The sequence below is a fragment of the Leopardus geoffroyi genome, chromosome B4 (genome assembly GCF_018350155.1).
Source record: "Leopardus geoffroyi isolate Oge1 chromosome B4, O.geoffroyi_Oge1_pat1.0, whole genome shotgun sequence".
NCBI classification, from domain to species: domain Eukaryota; kingdom Metazoa; phylum Chordata; class Mammalia; order Carnivora; family Felidae; genus Leopardus; species Leopardus geoffroyi.
The window spans coordinates 43,608,668-43,624,331 of NC_059341.1; the positions used below are offsets into that span (position 1 = coordinate 43,608,668).

Below are 15,664 nucleotides of genomic sequence, written 5' to 3' on the forward strand. Positions count from 1 at the left end.
TTTTTGGAGTATGTTGCATGCTCTCTCTTTTTGTGACTATGGTTGATTTATCTCCCTATTCATAGTGGTGATTTGGATCTTCCATCAGGTGTGCTTTGATTTGTTCATTGAAGTACCCTGGAAAAAACATTAAAAAGGTGGGGGGGAGGTGGCAGAAAAAGCCTTATCCCCTACAAAGAGAGAAATGACAGGGGTGGGGAAAGAGAGAAGAGGAAAAAACATATTAGCCAGGCAGAGAATTAGAGGAACTATATGGCTTAATCCAGAGAGAGAGGAAAATAAAGAAGGAGATACAGAAGTGGTGCAAAACAATAGATCAAAAGTGTCTGCTTAAACAAACCACAACTAGAATAGAGAAGGGAAGAAACAAGAGGAAGAAAAGGAAATATATACATATATATATAAAGAATTGACCGAGAATCAAATCAGAAAATGCAAAACCATTGGACCAATATCTGATGGTGACTTGGAACAAGTGGCTGCACTGGTCTGGAGGAGGGGCTGTCTGGCTGGGTCAGGGTCAGTCTTGCTCCATTAGATACGCAGTTACCAGGAGGGGCGTGGTTTATGTAGGTTGGCCCTGCCTCCACTGTGGATCCTCTGTCCCATTCCCTGAAGCCCCACTTTGTTGGTGATGGGGAGAAAAATCGTGACACCCACGTCTCTCCTCCCCTGACCGGGTGTCCCAGACCACTCTGTTCAGGCTGTCCTCACAGTGCCGCATGGGCATGAATCAGGTGGTTTATCCTGCTCCACAGTCTCCCATGCCTCCCAGGTGCTTGGGTGGATTGCAAACCCCAGTGTCTTAAAGGATCCTGATCTGTGTGCCCCTGTTCCAGGGTAGTGCCACTCCACCCAGCAAGCTGACAAAGGGCCTCTGGCTGGTGGGCTGGTGAGTGGCTACATGTTTTTTCCCCATAGCACTTAAGGGAGAGGACTTCTCTGTCCAACTGTACCTCTGAGCTCACTACAGATCCCAGAGCTGGTCCTTCTTCTCCCATAGGCACCCGTACAGGATGGCAGGCCCCAGTTCGGAGAAAGTCCTGCAACTCTGGATCATGTTAGAAATTGGTTCTTTCTCTCTCTCTCTCTCTCTCTTTTTTTCCATTCCCTGTTCCATGATTTTTCTCTTGTCCAAATACAATCCTACACTTCCGCAGCCTTTCTTTCTCTTCCTTGTGTCTCTCCACAGAAGGGCATCCCTCCTCTCTGTGCCTACCCACCATTTTATTTTTCCCAACTTGCAATCATGCACCTATGGACCGCCAAGGTGTTCCCGTGGGCCCCTGGAGATGTTTCTGTCACTCTGTAGCCTGGATGCCCAGAATTCCAAGTCTTCTGGCCTCTATACTGCTGTGTTTGAGGGATGAGGAAACTTCGGGTCCCCCTATTTTTCCACCATGTTGACTCCTCACCTCACGATTTCCCCTTCAGCCATCTTTTTCTTCCCTGCATCTTGTCAGACACGTCAGGTCCTGTGCTTGTCCGAAGGGTGTTTTTGCTTGCATCACACCGTCCTTAAAATTTTTGAATGAAACTACCATATGATATCTTAACTCCACTTCTGGGTATACATTCAAAAAAATTGAAAGCAGAGGCCCAAAGAGATATTTACATAATCATGTTCAGAACAACCCTACTCACAATAACCAAGAGTTGGAAGCAACCCATAGAGTCATTGAGATAAAGGAATGGATAAAGAAAATATGGTACATTGATACCTTGAATGGTTAGAATCAAAAAGATAAGAAATAGCAAGTGTTGGTGAGGATGTAGAGGAAAAAAAAAACACAACCTCATGTGAGACGGGTGGGAAGGTAAATTGGTGCAGCCACTGTGGGAAACTGGGTTTTTTATGGAGGTTCCTCAAAAAATTAAAAACAGAAATACCATACGATCCAGTAATCCTACTACTGGGTATTTACCCAAAGAAAACAAAAGCACTAACTTGAAAAGATACACGCCTTCCTACATTTATAGCGGCATCTTTTACAAGAGCCAAGATATGGAAGCAACCCAAGTAGTAGCCATGGATAGATGAATGGATAAAGATATTAACCAGCCATAAGAAAGAATGAGGGCTTGCCGTTTTCAACAACATGGATGGTCCTGGAGGGTGTTATGCTAAGTGAAATGAGTCAGTCAGAGAAAGACAAATACTATCTGATTTCACCCATATGTGGGCCCTAAAAACCAAAACAAACAAATAAATAAATAAATAAATAAACACTGTTCAAGAACTGGGTCCTCATGAGGCCAGGAGCGAGGATTTCGCCACGGATGAGGACAGGGAGGAAAGCATCCACAAACTGAAAGAAAAGGTGAAGAAATGGAAGGGACATGGCTTTGGCTTCAATGAAGGGTCTCGAGCACGGACGTGGGAGGATTATGACAGTGTGGAACAGGATGGCCATGAACAGCACTCTATTGAAGGCTGAATTCTATTTGTCACTGGAGTCCAGGAGGAAGCCACCGGAGAAGACACCCATGACAAATTTGGAGAGTGTGCGGAAATAAAAAAAACATCCACCTCAACGTGGACAGGCATACAGGATACCTGAAGGGGTATATTCTAGTTGAGTAGGAAACATTCAAGGAGACCCAGGTTGCTATGGAGGAACTCAGTGGCCAGCATTTTATGGGACAGCATTTATGTGCCACCAGTGTGGACTGGTGTTTTGTTCAAGGTCCACCCAAGGGCAAGGGGAGAGGTGGCTGAAGACGCAGCAGGAGTCCAGACTAGAGGCAGCACTGACTGCAACTCTGTTGTCCAGATATTCTCTCCGGAGATTCTATTTGACCATGGAGGCTTGGAGAAATAAGGCTGGGATGGAACTCGCTGTGTTTATATTTCATCTCTCACTCTTAAAAAACCCACTCTTAAACACAGAGAACAAATTGATGGTTGCCAGAGGGAAGATGGGTGGGGGAATGGGTAAAATAGATAAAGGGATTAAGAGGCATAAACTTCTAGTTATAAAATAAAGAGTCATGAAGACAAAAAGTACACCATAGGGGATATAGTCAAGAATATTGTAATAATGTTATATGGTGACCACACTTACCGTGGTTAAGCACCAAGTAATGTAGGAAATCGTTGAATCAATATGTGGTAGTCCTGAAATGAACTTAACATTGTATGTTAATTACACTTCAATTGAAAGAAAAAAAGAAAGGACCTCAACATATGGTATATACATGCAATAGAATATTATTCAACCTTGCAAAGGAAGGGCATTCTGGCACATAGTACCACACCGTATGGTAAATCTTAAGGATGTTATGTTAAGTGAAATAAGCTAGTTTCAAAAAAGACAAATAGTGTATTGGCTCACTTATATGAATTATCTAAAGTAGTAAAGTTCACGGAAACAGCAAGTACACCATTTGGTTACCAGTGGCTGGAGGTGGTGGGTGGGGGAGGGTGGGCAGTACTTTGTTTAATGGGTATGGAGTTGCAGATTTGCAAGATGAAACGATTCACAATGCAAATATAGTTAACAGACACTACCGAACCGTACGCTTAAACACTGTTAAGAAGGTAAATTTTTGGTGTTATTACCACAATAGAAAAAAAAAAAATTTCTGACCTGGTGTTCAGTAATGAGAAACAGGGGAACAGAGGTGACCTTATCCGAAAATCCTCAAGATGCAAGGACAGTGTTTTCAGTCCCGCCCAGAGAACTGGAGAATGGTCGATTGTTGGAGGAATGCAGAGGGGTATTGGGAGGTGAGAGAGAAGTGAAGAGTGCAGCACTATCACCCCGCTCCCGTTCCCCTCATTTAACATTGACACATGGACCTGTACGCACCATTCACTAGCTTTTTTCAGATACGGAATTGTGAACAAAATGATTCCTGCCGGATTCAAACAGTTAAACCTATTGCCTTTTGAGAATGTTTTAAGATATTAAGAGCGTTAGGCATGGTTAACTTCTAAGGCCGCTCTCCTTGGGTTGGAAATGGCTGTCTTTTCTCCATTTCTTCACGTGATCTCCTCTCTGCATCTATGTCCTAATCTCCTCTATTGACAACGACACAAGTCATATTGGGAACAGGCTCACCCTAAAAGCCTCATTTTAACTTAATTATTTCTTTGAAGACCATTTTTCCAAACAGTCACAACTGGGGCGCAAGGGCTAGGATTTGAATATATGAATATTTTGGCAGGGAGGGGAGTATAGTTCAGCTCATAAAATATCCTAATAAGTTTTGCACTTTTAAATCAGGGTAATGGTTATATTTGACTGTAGATGGTTTGTGTGTGTGTGTGTGACTAAACTTGGAATTATTAATATAAGCTGATCATCCTGCAAAAATTAAAGATATCTAAACACCAACTGAACCTACCGATTAACCCAAGGCAAAATACAGACTCTTCCAAATTGTTCATGCACTGTCTATAGCTCATTTCATAAGGAGTTACGCCAATGCTGAGAATGTTTTCAACATTATAATGAAAAAATGATACTGCACAGAAATGATTTCTGTTCGAGGTTCAGAAATTTCCACTGCGAACAAAATTAGGCCAGTTGCCTTGATGCACAGGAAATACTTACCACAAATATCTTCCTAGAAACATTTACACATTTGACCCTTCAAAAAAATGTTTGTTTATTTTTGAGAGAGTGAGAGTGCACGTGCAGAGTGGGGCAGAGAGAGACGGGGACAGAGGATGTGAAGCAGGCTCTGTGCTGATCCAGACAGACCAATGTGGGGCTCAAACTCAAGAGCTGTGAGATCATGACCTGAGCCAAAGTCAGACGCTTAACTGACTAGGGCCACTCAGGTGCCCTGAAATGTTTGCGTTTTTATTTTTTTATTTAGTTTTTTTAATGTTTATTTAATTTTTAGAGAGAGAATGAGAGAGAGACAGAGCACGAGCAGGGGAGGAGGAGAGAGAGAGGGAGACACAGAATCTGAAGCAGGCTCCAGGCTCCAGTTGTGAGCACAGAGCCCGAAGTGGGGCTCGAACCAATAAACTGTGGGATCATGACCTGAGCCGAAGTCGGACGCTTAACTGACTGAGCCACCCAGGCACTGCCCATTCACTTTATTTATGTATTTATATATTTATGTATTTATTTATTTAAATATAATTGGTTGTCAGGTTAGCTAACATACAGTGTATACAGTGTGCTCTTGACTTTGGGAGTAGATTCCCATGATTCATCGCTTACATACAACATCCAGTGCTCATCCCAACAAGTGCCCTCCTCAATGCCCAATCACCCATTTTTCCCCTCCCCTGCACCCCGCCCCCCAAAAAAGTCAGTTTGTTCTCTGTATTTAAGAGTCTCTTATGGGTTTGCCTCCTTCTCTGTTCGAAACTATTTCTTCCCCTTCCCTTTCTCCATGGTCTTCTGTTAAGTTTCTGAGGTTCCACATATGAGTGGGAACACATGATATTTGTCTTTCTCTGACTGACTTATTTCACTTAACATAATAGCCTCCAGTTCCATCCACGTTGTCGCAAATGGCAGGATTTCATTCTTTCTCACTGCCGAATTATATCCCATTGTATATATATACCACAGCTTCATTATCCATTCATCAGTTGATGGACATTTGGGTTCTTTCCATGATTTGGCTGTTGTTGAAAGTGCTGCTGTAAACAATGGGGTACATGTGCCCCTATGCATCGGCACTCCTGTATTCTTTGGGTAAATTCCTAGCAGTGCTCTTGCTGGGTCATAGGGTAATTCTATTTTTGAATTTTTGAGGAACCTCTACCCTGTTTTCCAGAGTGGCTGCACCAGTTTGCATTCCCACCAACAGTGCAAGAGAGTTTCCATTTCTTCACATCCTTGCCAACATCTGTTGTTTCCTGAGTTGATAATTTCAGCCACTCTGACCAGTGTGAAGTGGTATCTCAGTGTGGTTTTGGTTTGTATTTCCTTGATGATGAGTGATGCTGAGCATCTTTTCATGTGTCTGTTTGCCACCTGGATATTTTCTTTGGAAAATGTCTATTCATGTCTTCTGCCTATTTATTCACTGGGTTATTTGTTTTTCAGGTGTTGAGTTTGGTAAGTTCTTTATATACTTTGGACGCTAACCCTTTATCTGATATTTCATTTGCAAATATCATCTCCCATTTCATTGGTTGCCTTTTAGTTTTGTTGATAGTTTCTTTTGCAATGCAGAAGCTTTTTATCCTGATGAGGTCCCAATAGCTCATTTTTGCTTTTCCTTCCCTTGCCTTTGGAGATGTGTCAAGTAAGACGTTGCTGTGGCTGAGGTCAAACAGGTTGTTGCCTGTTTTCTCCACTAGGGTTTTGATGGTTTCCTGTATCACAGTTAGGTCTTTCATCCATTTTGAGTTATTTTTGTGTGTGGTGTAAGAAAGTGGTCCAGTTTCATTCTTCTGCATGTTGCTGTCCCAACCTCCCAACACCATTTGCCAAAGAGACTGTCTTTTTTCCATTGGATACTCTCTCCTGCTTTGTCAAAGATTAGTTGGCCATACCTCTGTGGGTCCATTTCTGGGTTCTCTATTCTATTCCATTGGTCTGTGTGTCTGTTCGTGTGCCAATAGCATACTGTCTTGGTGATTACAGCTTTGTAGTAGAGGCTAAAGTCCAGGATTGTGATGCCTCCCACTTTGGTTTTCCTTTTCAACATAACTTTGGCTGTTCGGGGTCTTTTGTGGTTCCATACAAATTTTAGGATTGTTTGTTCTAGCTCTGAGAAGAATGCTGGTGCAATTTGGATTGGGATTGCATTGAATGTGTAGATTGCTTTGGTAGTATTGACATTTTAACGCTATTTGTGCTTCCTACCCATGAGCAGGGAATGTTTTTCCATTTCTTTGCGTCTTCTTCAATTTCTTTCATAAGTTTTCTATAGCTTTCAGCATATAGATCTTTGACAGCGTTGCTTAGGTTTATTCCTAGGTATCTCATGGTTCTTGGTGCAATTGTAAATGGGATCGATTTCTTGATTGCTCTTTGTGCTGCTTCATTAATTGTGTATAGAAATGCAACTGACTTCTGTACATTGCTTTTGTATCCTTCAACTTTGCTGAATTCATGTATCAGTCCTAGCAGCTTTTTGGTGGAGTCTTTTGGGTTTTCCATGTAGAGTATCATGTCATCTGTGGAAAGCGAAAGTTTGACTTCTTCTTTGCCAAATTGGATGCATTTTATTTCATTTTGTTGTCTGATTGCCGAGGCCAGGACTTTCCAACACTATGATAAACAAGGGTGGTGACAGTGCACATCCCTGTCGTGTTCCTAATCTCAGGGGAAAGGTTTCAGTTTTTCCCGATTGAAGATGATATGAGCTGTGGGCTTTTCATATATGGCTATTATGATGTTAAGGTATGTTCCTTCTAGCGCGACTTTTTTTTTAGTAAGAAAGGATTCTATGTTTTGTCAAATGTTTTTTTTTTTTTTTGCATCTATTGACAGGATCGTATGGTTCTTATCCTCTCTTCTATTAAAGTGTTGTATCGCATTGATTGATTTGCAAATATGGAACCAGTCCTGCAGCCCAAGAATGAATCCCGCTTGATCATGTGAAAAATTCTTTTATTATGCTGTTGAATTCGATTTGCTCGTATCTTGTTGAGAATTTCTGCATCCATGTTCATCAGTGATATTGGCCTGTAATTCTCCTTTTTGATGGGGTCTCTATCTGGTTTGGGAATCAAGGTAATGCTGGTTTCATAGAATGAGCCCAGAAGCTTTCCTTCCATTTCTATTTTTGGAAGAGCTCGAGAAGGATAGGTATGAACTCTGCTTTAAATGTCTGGTAGGATTCCCCTGGGAAGCCATCTGGCCCGGGACTCTTATTTGTTGGGAGCTTTTGGCTCCGTCATTCAATTTCTTCACTTGGTCTGTTATGGGTTATGGGTCTGTTCAAATTTTCTATTTCTTGCCATTTGAGTTTTGGGAGTGTGTAGGTGTGTAGGAATTTGTCCATTTCTTCCAGGTCGTCCAGTTTGTTGGCATATAATTTTTCACAGGATTCTCTAATCATTGTTTGTATTTCTGTGGTGTTGGTTGTGATCTCTCCTCTGTCATTCATGATTTTATCTATTTGGGTTCTCTCTCTTTTCCCAGACTTCAGAGAAGTCTGGCTAGGGGTTTATCAATTTTGTTTATTTTTTCAAAAAGAAAAACCAGCTGTTACATTCATTGATTTGTTCTCATGGTCTTTTTTATTAATCTATATTGTTTATTTCTTCTCTAATCTTTATTATTTCTCTTCTTCTGCAGGCTTTGGGGTTTCTTTGCTGTTCTGCTGCTAGTTCCTTTAGGTGTGTGGTTAGGTTTTGTATTTGGGATTTTTCTTGTTTCCTGAGCTAGGCCTGGATTGCAATGTATTTTCTTTTGATGACTGTTTTTGCTGCATCCCAGAGTTTGGACTGTCGTGTTTTCATTTCATTTGCTTCCATATATTTTAAATTTTCTTCTTTAATTGCCTGGTTGATTCATTCATTCTTTAGTAAGATGTTCCTTAACCTCCATGCATTTGGAGGCCTTCCAAATTTTTCCTTGTGACTGGTTTCAAGTTTCATAGCATTATGATCTGGTATGCAGACTCCTTTATCCAGCAAGGCTGTTATTCAGAATAGAAGGAGAGATAAAGACTTTCCCAGACAAACAAAAACTAAAGGATAAGCCAGCCCTACAAGAGATTCTACAGGGGGCTCTGTGAGTGGAACACTGCAAAGACTACAAAGGACCAGAGACATCATCACATGCATGAAACCTACAGATAACACAAGGACATTAAATCCATAGCTTTCAATAATTGCTCTGAATTTAAATGGACTACCAAATTCTCAAAGTCTTTTTTTTTTTTAATTTTTTTTAACGTTTATTTATTTTTGAGACAGAGAGAGACAGAGCATGAACAGGGGAGGGGCAGAGAGAGAGGGAGACACAGAATCTGAAACAGGCTCCAGGCTCTGAGCTGTCAGCACAGAGCCCGACGCGGGGCTCGAACTCTCGGACCGTGAGATCATGACCTGAGCTGAAGTCGGACGCTTAACCGACCAAGCCACCTAGACGCCCCTCAAAGTCTTTTTTAAAAATATATATTTATTTTGAGAGAGAGAGAGAGAGAACAGGGAAGGGACAGAGGGAGAGCAAGAGAGAGAATCTCAAACAGGCTCGGTTCTGTCAGTGCAGAGCTGGATGCAGGTCTCGAACTCACCAACCATGAGATCATGACCTGAGCCAAAATCAAGATGGATGCTTAACTGCCTGAACCACCCAGGCATGCCACAAAGTCTTTCTTTTATAAAGTGATATGATCCCCTTGTCATGTGAATCCTTCTACTGGTATTTGGTCCATATTCATGAAGCATTTACTATGTGATGCTTCATGTTATTTGCTTGGAGGGTTATATAAGTAAAATTTAAATATAAAATACAAATACACAATACAAAGTTAGCAACAGCAAATGTTAAGCACAATTTAGGTTTTCAAAAAAAAAAAAAGAAATAAAAGTGTTGGGTAAATTCGCAGTTGATGTTGGGTGGGTGGTTGTGGTAGAGGAAATGGTGGTGAAAGTAAGAGAATTTATCTGAAGAAAAAAAGTCTTAAAACAAAAGAGTCTTGGGTTTTGAACACGATGCCGTGTAAAAAATACATAAAACGGTTTTCTGTGTTATTTATTAATAAATATTTATGGTAAATGCATAAAAATATGCATGCAAATTATCTGCACCAACCTCAGCTTAGATGGTAACTTTGGGAGAAAGAAAAGGAAAAACAAATGGCTTTAGTGGTATTTGTAAATTTTGTTCAAGTTTTTAACTTGATGCAAGTGAACTGTGTGCAAAAGTGTTGATTTCTTACATATGCGAGGCATTATTTTATTGAATCACTAATTTATTTAATTTTTTTTACTATAAATCCCAAACAGGTATTGGCCGTATTTTTATTTTCAATATCATTAGTCATTTTGCTTACATGCATTTCATAATCAGAAATTTTTATTTTATACAAGCAGCAACTTCAATGGATGTTTTATCCCATGTATTTTTGTTGATGTAACAGCTTACCCATAATTTCATCTCTTTATTTTGTGTGTGTGTTTGTGCATATGTGTTTTATGATTATTTTTTTGCTATATGATCTATGTTTTCTTTGTTTTCCTAGGACATAGGTGCACATCTTTTGGAAATTTGAAAGTTTTATAATGTTATTAAGGTCTTTAGTGGTAATATTGCATCTATTTATTTTATTTATTTTGTTAAAAGTTTACGTTGCTTTCATTCTGAGGGAGCTGAGTATCTGCTCAATGCTTTAGAGCCATTTGTAGATCCTTCTGGTAAATGTTCTGTTTTGGTCATTTGACTATTTCTATATTGAATTATTAGAGATTTCCTTAGTGAATATTTAAGGCTCTTAATATATTAAAGAAATGAACCCATTTAACCCAGATTGATATGTAACAGTTATTCTGTTTGTACTCAAACAGTTAAGGGACATGATAATATGGGTATCCATTTTTTCTCCATACCATTCATTGAACAGAATATTGTTTCCCCATTGCATCTTCTTGGCTACCTCACTTTATTCAAGCTCTTCTAATTTATAACTTTTATATCAGGAATCAAGGAATGGGTCAAATCTTCCTGCCACCTGCTTTTTTATAGCCAACAAACTGGAAACACTTTTTATTTTTACCTTTTTCATTGTTGAAAAAAATTTTTAAAGAATGTTTCGTAGTATATGACTTTCATACTGAATTCCAATTTAAATATCTGGAAATAAATAGCTTTTTATTGGAGTTTTTTTTTTTTAATTGAGGTAAGATCAACATATAACATTGTGTAAGTTTAAAGCATAAAACATGGTGATTTGATACATTTATATATTGCAATATGATCACCCTCATAGCATTTCCGACACATCATATGATTATTATTACTTTTATGTGGTGAGAAGTTTTAAGATTTAGTCTCTTAACAACTTTAAACTATATAATACAGCATTAACTATAAGTGCTATGCTGTGCCTTAGAGCTCCATAGCGAATTCATTTTCTAACTGCAGGTTTGAAATCCAATTTCCTGAAACCCAACCCTTGATAACCACCATTCTATTCTCTGTTTCTACAAGTTTGACTTCTTTAGATTCCACATAGGGATGCTATCATATAGTATTTGTCTTTTTGTGTGATTTGCCTTACTTATCATAAGGTCCATCCATGTTGTCGCAAGGGGCAGGATTTCTTTCTTTCTTCTGGCCGACTAGTAAATTCCATCTTAGGGGCGCCTGGGTGGCGCAGTCGGTTGGGCGTCCGACTTTAGCCAGGTCATGATCTCGCGGTCCGTGAGTTCGAGCCCCGTGTCGGGCTCTGGGCTGATGGCTCAGAGCCTGGAGCCTGTTTCCGATTGTGTGTCTCCCTCTCTCTCTGCCCCTCCCCGTTCATGCTCTGTCTCTCTCTGTCCCAAAAATAAATAAACGTTGAAAAAAAAAATTAAAAAAAAAATTCCATCTTAAATACTTACCACATCTTCTTTATCCATTCATCCATTGATGGACATTTAGGTTATTTCCATAGGTTGGCTTTTGTGAATAAGGCTGCAATAAACATGGGCCTGCAGCTATCGTGTCTTTTTTCTCCCCAGTTTTCTTGAGATGTAATTGGTATATAACATTGTATTACTTTAGGTATCCAACATAATGAGTTCATAAATGTATCTATTTTGAAATGATTACCATGATGGATCTAGTTAATGTATATCACCTCATGTGGTTGTAACTTTTGTCCTGTGCTTAAATCTTTTACCTTAGCAACTGTCAGATGTATATTATTGTTAACTGTGGTCACTGTGCTGTGCATTATATATCCAGAACCTACTTATTTTGTAGCTGTTAGTTTGTATCTTTTTGACCACCTTCCCTCATTTCTCTCAACCCACATTTCCTGCCTCTGGCAACCACCAGTATATTATCTGTTTCTATGAATTCAGTTTTTTTAGATTCTACATATAAGTAATATCATACAGTATTTGTCTTTCACTGTTTGACTTAACTCCTTTGCATACTGCCCTTAAGTTTCATTCATATTGTCATCACAAATGGTGGGATTTCCGTATTTTCGTGGCTGAATAATATATTCCGTTAGGTAGATAGATAGATGGATAGATAGGTAGATAGATAGATAGATAGATGGTTATATAGGTAATAGTTGGATAGATAAATGATAGATAGATCTACCTGTCTATATAATGTCATTTATAATATCTGTCTACCTCATATTTCTTTACCCATTCATCTGTTGATGGACAGTTAGTTTGTTTCTATACCATGGCTATTGTGAATAATGCTACAGTGAACATTGGAGTGCAGATATCTCTTCAACATAATGATTTTGGGGTGCCTGGGTGGCTCATTTAGTTGAGCGTCCGACTTCAGCTTAGGTCATGATCTCATGGTTCTTGGGTTCGGGCCCCTTATCAGGCTGTGTTGACCACTTGTTCAGAGCCTGGAGGCTGCTTCAGATTCTGTGTCTCCTTCTCTCTCTGCCCCTCCCCTGCTCACGCTCTGTCTCACTCTGTCTCTTAAAAATAAATAAATGTAAAAAAAAAATAAAAATTAAAGATAATGATTTCTTTTCCTTGGATATATAACCCAAAATGGGATTGCTGGATCATATGGTAGTTCAAGCTTTAATTGTTTGAGGAACCTCCATACTGTTTTCCATACTGGCTAAAACATTAGTTTACATTTCCAACAATAGGGCACAAGTGTTCCCATTTCTCCACATCCTCACTAAAACTTGTTATTTCTTGGCCTTTTGACGGTATCCATTCTAACAGGTCTGAGGCGATATCTTATTGTAGTTTTCATTTGCATTACTCTGATGATTAGTGACATTGAATATCTTTTCACTGATCTGTTGGCCATGTGTATGTCTTCTTTGGAAAAAAAAATTCTATCCAGATCCTCTCCCCATTTTGTTTGCTTGTTTTCATTTTGTATTGAGTTGTATGAGTTTTTTTTTTAATGTATTTTGAATACTAACCCCTTATCAGCTAGATGGTTTGCAAATATTTTCTCTAGTTCTATAGGTTGCTTTTCATTTTGTTGATCATTACTTTTGCTCTATAGGAACTTTTGATAGCACCAAGCCCCATTCAGGGCTTGAACCTTCATAGGTTCATACCATGGTTCATCTCACGGTTCATACCATGAGATCATGATCCAAGCTGAAGTTGGATGCTCAACCGACTGAGCCACCCAGGTGCCCCTGTACAGGAACTTTTTAATTTGCTGTAGTCTTGCTTGTTGATTTCTCTTTGGTTGCTCGTGCTTTTGGTGTCATATCCAAAATACTATTTTGAAGACCAATGTAAAGGAGATTCTTCCCTATGTTTTCTTTTAGATACTTTATAGTTAAGGGTCTTATGTTTAAGCCCTTTATCCATTTTTAGTTAACTGTTGAGAGGTATAAGTGTCTACCTAATTTTATTTCCTGCATGTGGGTATCCATTTTCTCCCCATACCATTCATTGAACAGAATATTGTTCCCCCACTGCATTTTCTTGGCTACCTTGTCAAATATTGGTAGACATTATTGGAGGGTTATTTCTGAGCCTCCATTCTGTTCCATTGGTCTATGTGTCCATATTATGCTGGGAGCACGTCATTTTGATTATTATTGCATTACAGTATACTTAAAAAAAATTTTTTTTAACGTTTATTTACTTTTGAGACAGAGAGAGACAAAGCATGAACGGGGGAGGGGCAGAGAGAGAGGGAGACACAGAATCAGAAACAGGCTCCAGGCTCTGAGCCATCAGCCCAGAGCCCGATGTGGGGCTGGAACTCACTGACCGCGAGATCGTGACCTGGCTGAAGTCGGACGCTTAACCGACTGCGCCACCCAGGCGCCCCTAGGATTCTTGTATTTCTGTGCTATCAGAAGCTGAAGTGAATCTCGTACAGCATATTGTTGGGTGGTCTTTTTTTTTTTTTTTTCCATCTAGCCACTCTGTATCTTTTAATTGGAGAATGAAATCCATTTATTTTTAGAGTAAATATTGATATGTTAGGACTTCGTAATGCCATCTTATTAACTGCTTTCTATTTTGTAGTTCCAAAATATTTTGTTCTTCTTTTTTCTCACCTGCTGCCTACCTTTGTGAAATGGTGATTTTCTATGGCAGCGTGCTCTGATTTCCTTCTCTTTGTTTTTTGTGAATCTACTATAGTTTTTTTTTTTTTTTTTGCTTTGTAGTTACTATGAGACTTAAATAAAATGTCTTACAGATATAATAGTCCATCTTATGCTGATAGCAACTTAACTTAGATTGCATACAGAAACTCTACCCTTTTAGCTCTCTTTTTATGTTTTTAATGTCAAAATTTGCCTCTTTTTACATTTTGTATTTAAGTAATTATAGTAGCTCTAATTGATTTTAATACTCTTTTGCTTTGACTTTTGTAATGTAGTTAAGTGATTAACACACTGTCATGTTACAGAATTGAAGTTTTCTGAATCTCATTACACATTTACCTTTACCAGTGAGTTGTATAACTTAGTATATTTTCATGGTACTAATTAACATCTTTTCATTTTCAGTTTGAAGAACTCCTTTCAGCATTTCTTATGAGGTAGTTTTAATGGTGATGAACTGTCTTAGTTTTTGTTTGCCTGAGAAAATCTCGATTTCTCCATTTCTAAAGGACAGTTTAGCCAGCTTGTGTATTCTTGGTTGGCAACTTTTTTTTTTTCAGCACTTTGTTTGTTTTTTTAACTGTTTATTTATTGAGAGAGAGAGAGAGAGCACAAGCAGGGGAGGGGCAGGGAGAGAGCGAGAGAGAGAATCCCAAGCCCACTGCACGCTCACCATGGAGCCCGACACGGGGCTCAGTCTCACAAACCATGGGGATCATGACCTGAGCCAAAATCAAGAGTTCGGGGCTTAAGGGAATGAGCCACCCAGGCGCTCCTATTTTGGCATAATTCTTAAATTTGTAGATCTTCTCTTCACCTTATAACAAACAGAGCAAGCTGGCTTTGGTAACCTTTCTTTTCTTTTCCTGAAGGTGGTGCTACAGCTGAAGCTTGTGTTTCCTCCCTTGCGTCAAACTCTGGCTTGTTTTCTGCACATCCTCTCTTTGTCTATTTAGCTGCCTCTTGCTTCCACCCTGGGAAGTGCACACACAATGCCAGTCACGGAGTGGGAGGAAGTGTGAGTTTGGTACTTAGGGCCAGCTCGGGGAATGCCCAGGTGGGGTTTTCCCAGCTCTTGGCCAGACTTCCTGCTGGAGCCTCGAAGGCAATTGGCAAGACCAGTGTCACTTTAAGATCAGTGTCTCTGGGGGCGCCTGGGTGGCGCAGTCGGTTAAGTGTCAGACTTCAGCTAGGTCAGGATCTCGCGGTCCGTGAGTTCGAGCCCCGCGTCGGGCTCTGGGCTGATGGCTCAGAACCTGGAGCCTGTTTCCGATTCTGTGCTCCCTCTCTCTCTGCCCCTCCCCCGTTCATGCTCTGTCCCTCTCTGTCCCAAAAATAAATAAACGTTGAAAAAAAAAAAAAAAAAAAAAGATCAGTGTCTCTGATATTCTCATCTCCCTCTCTCCCAATCTCCCTTCTTGGACTCACAGAATTCGTACATTTATGCTCTGGGTTGTGTGGGAGAGAAGGCCTTCTCTAGCAGTGTCCTGCACCAATTGGGTAAGCCAGGCGCTCA

General features: G+C 39.8%; 1 pseudogene; it reads left to right on the forward strand.

The window, feature by feature from the left end:
* Nucleotides 1–722: 722 nt before the first annotated feature.
* LOC123591780 lies at nt 723–2,755 on the forward strand (annotated as a pseudogene).
* The last annotated feature ends 12,909 nt before the right edge of the window (nt 2,756–15,664 follow it).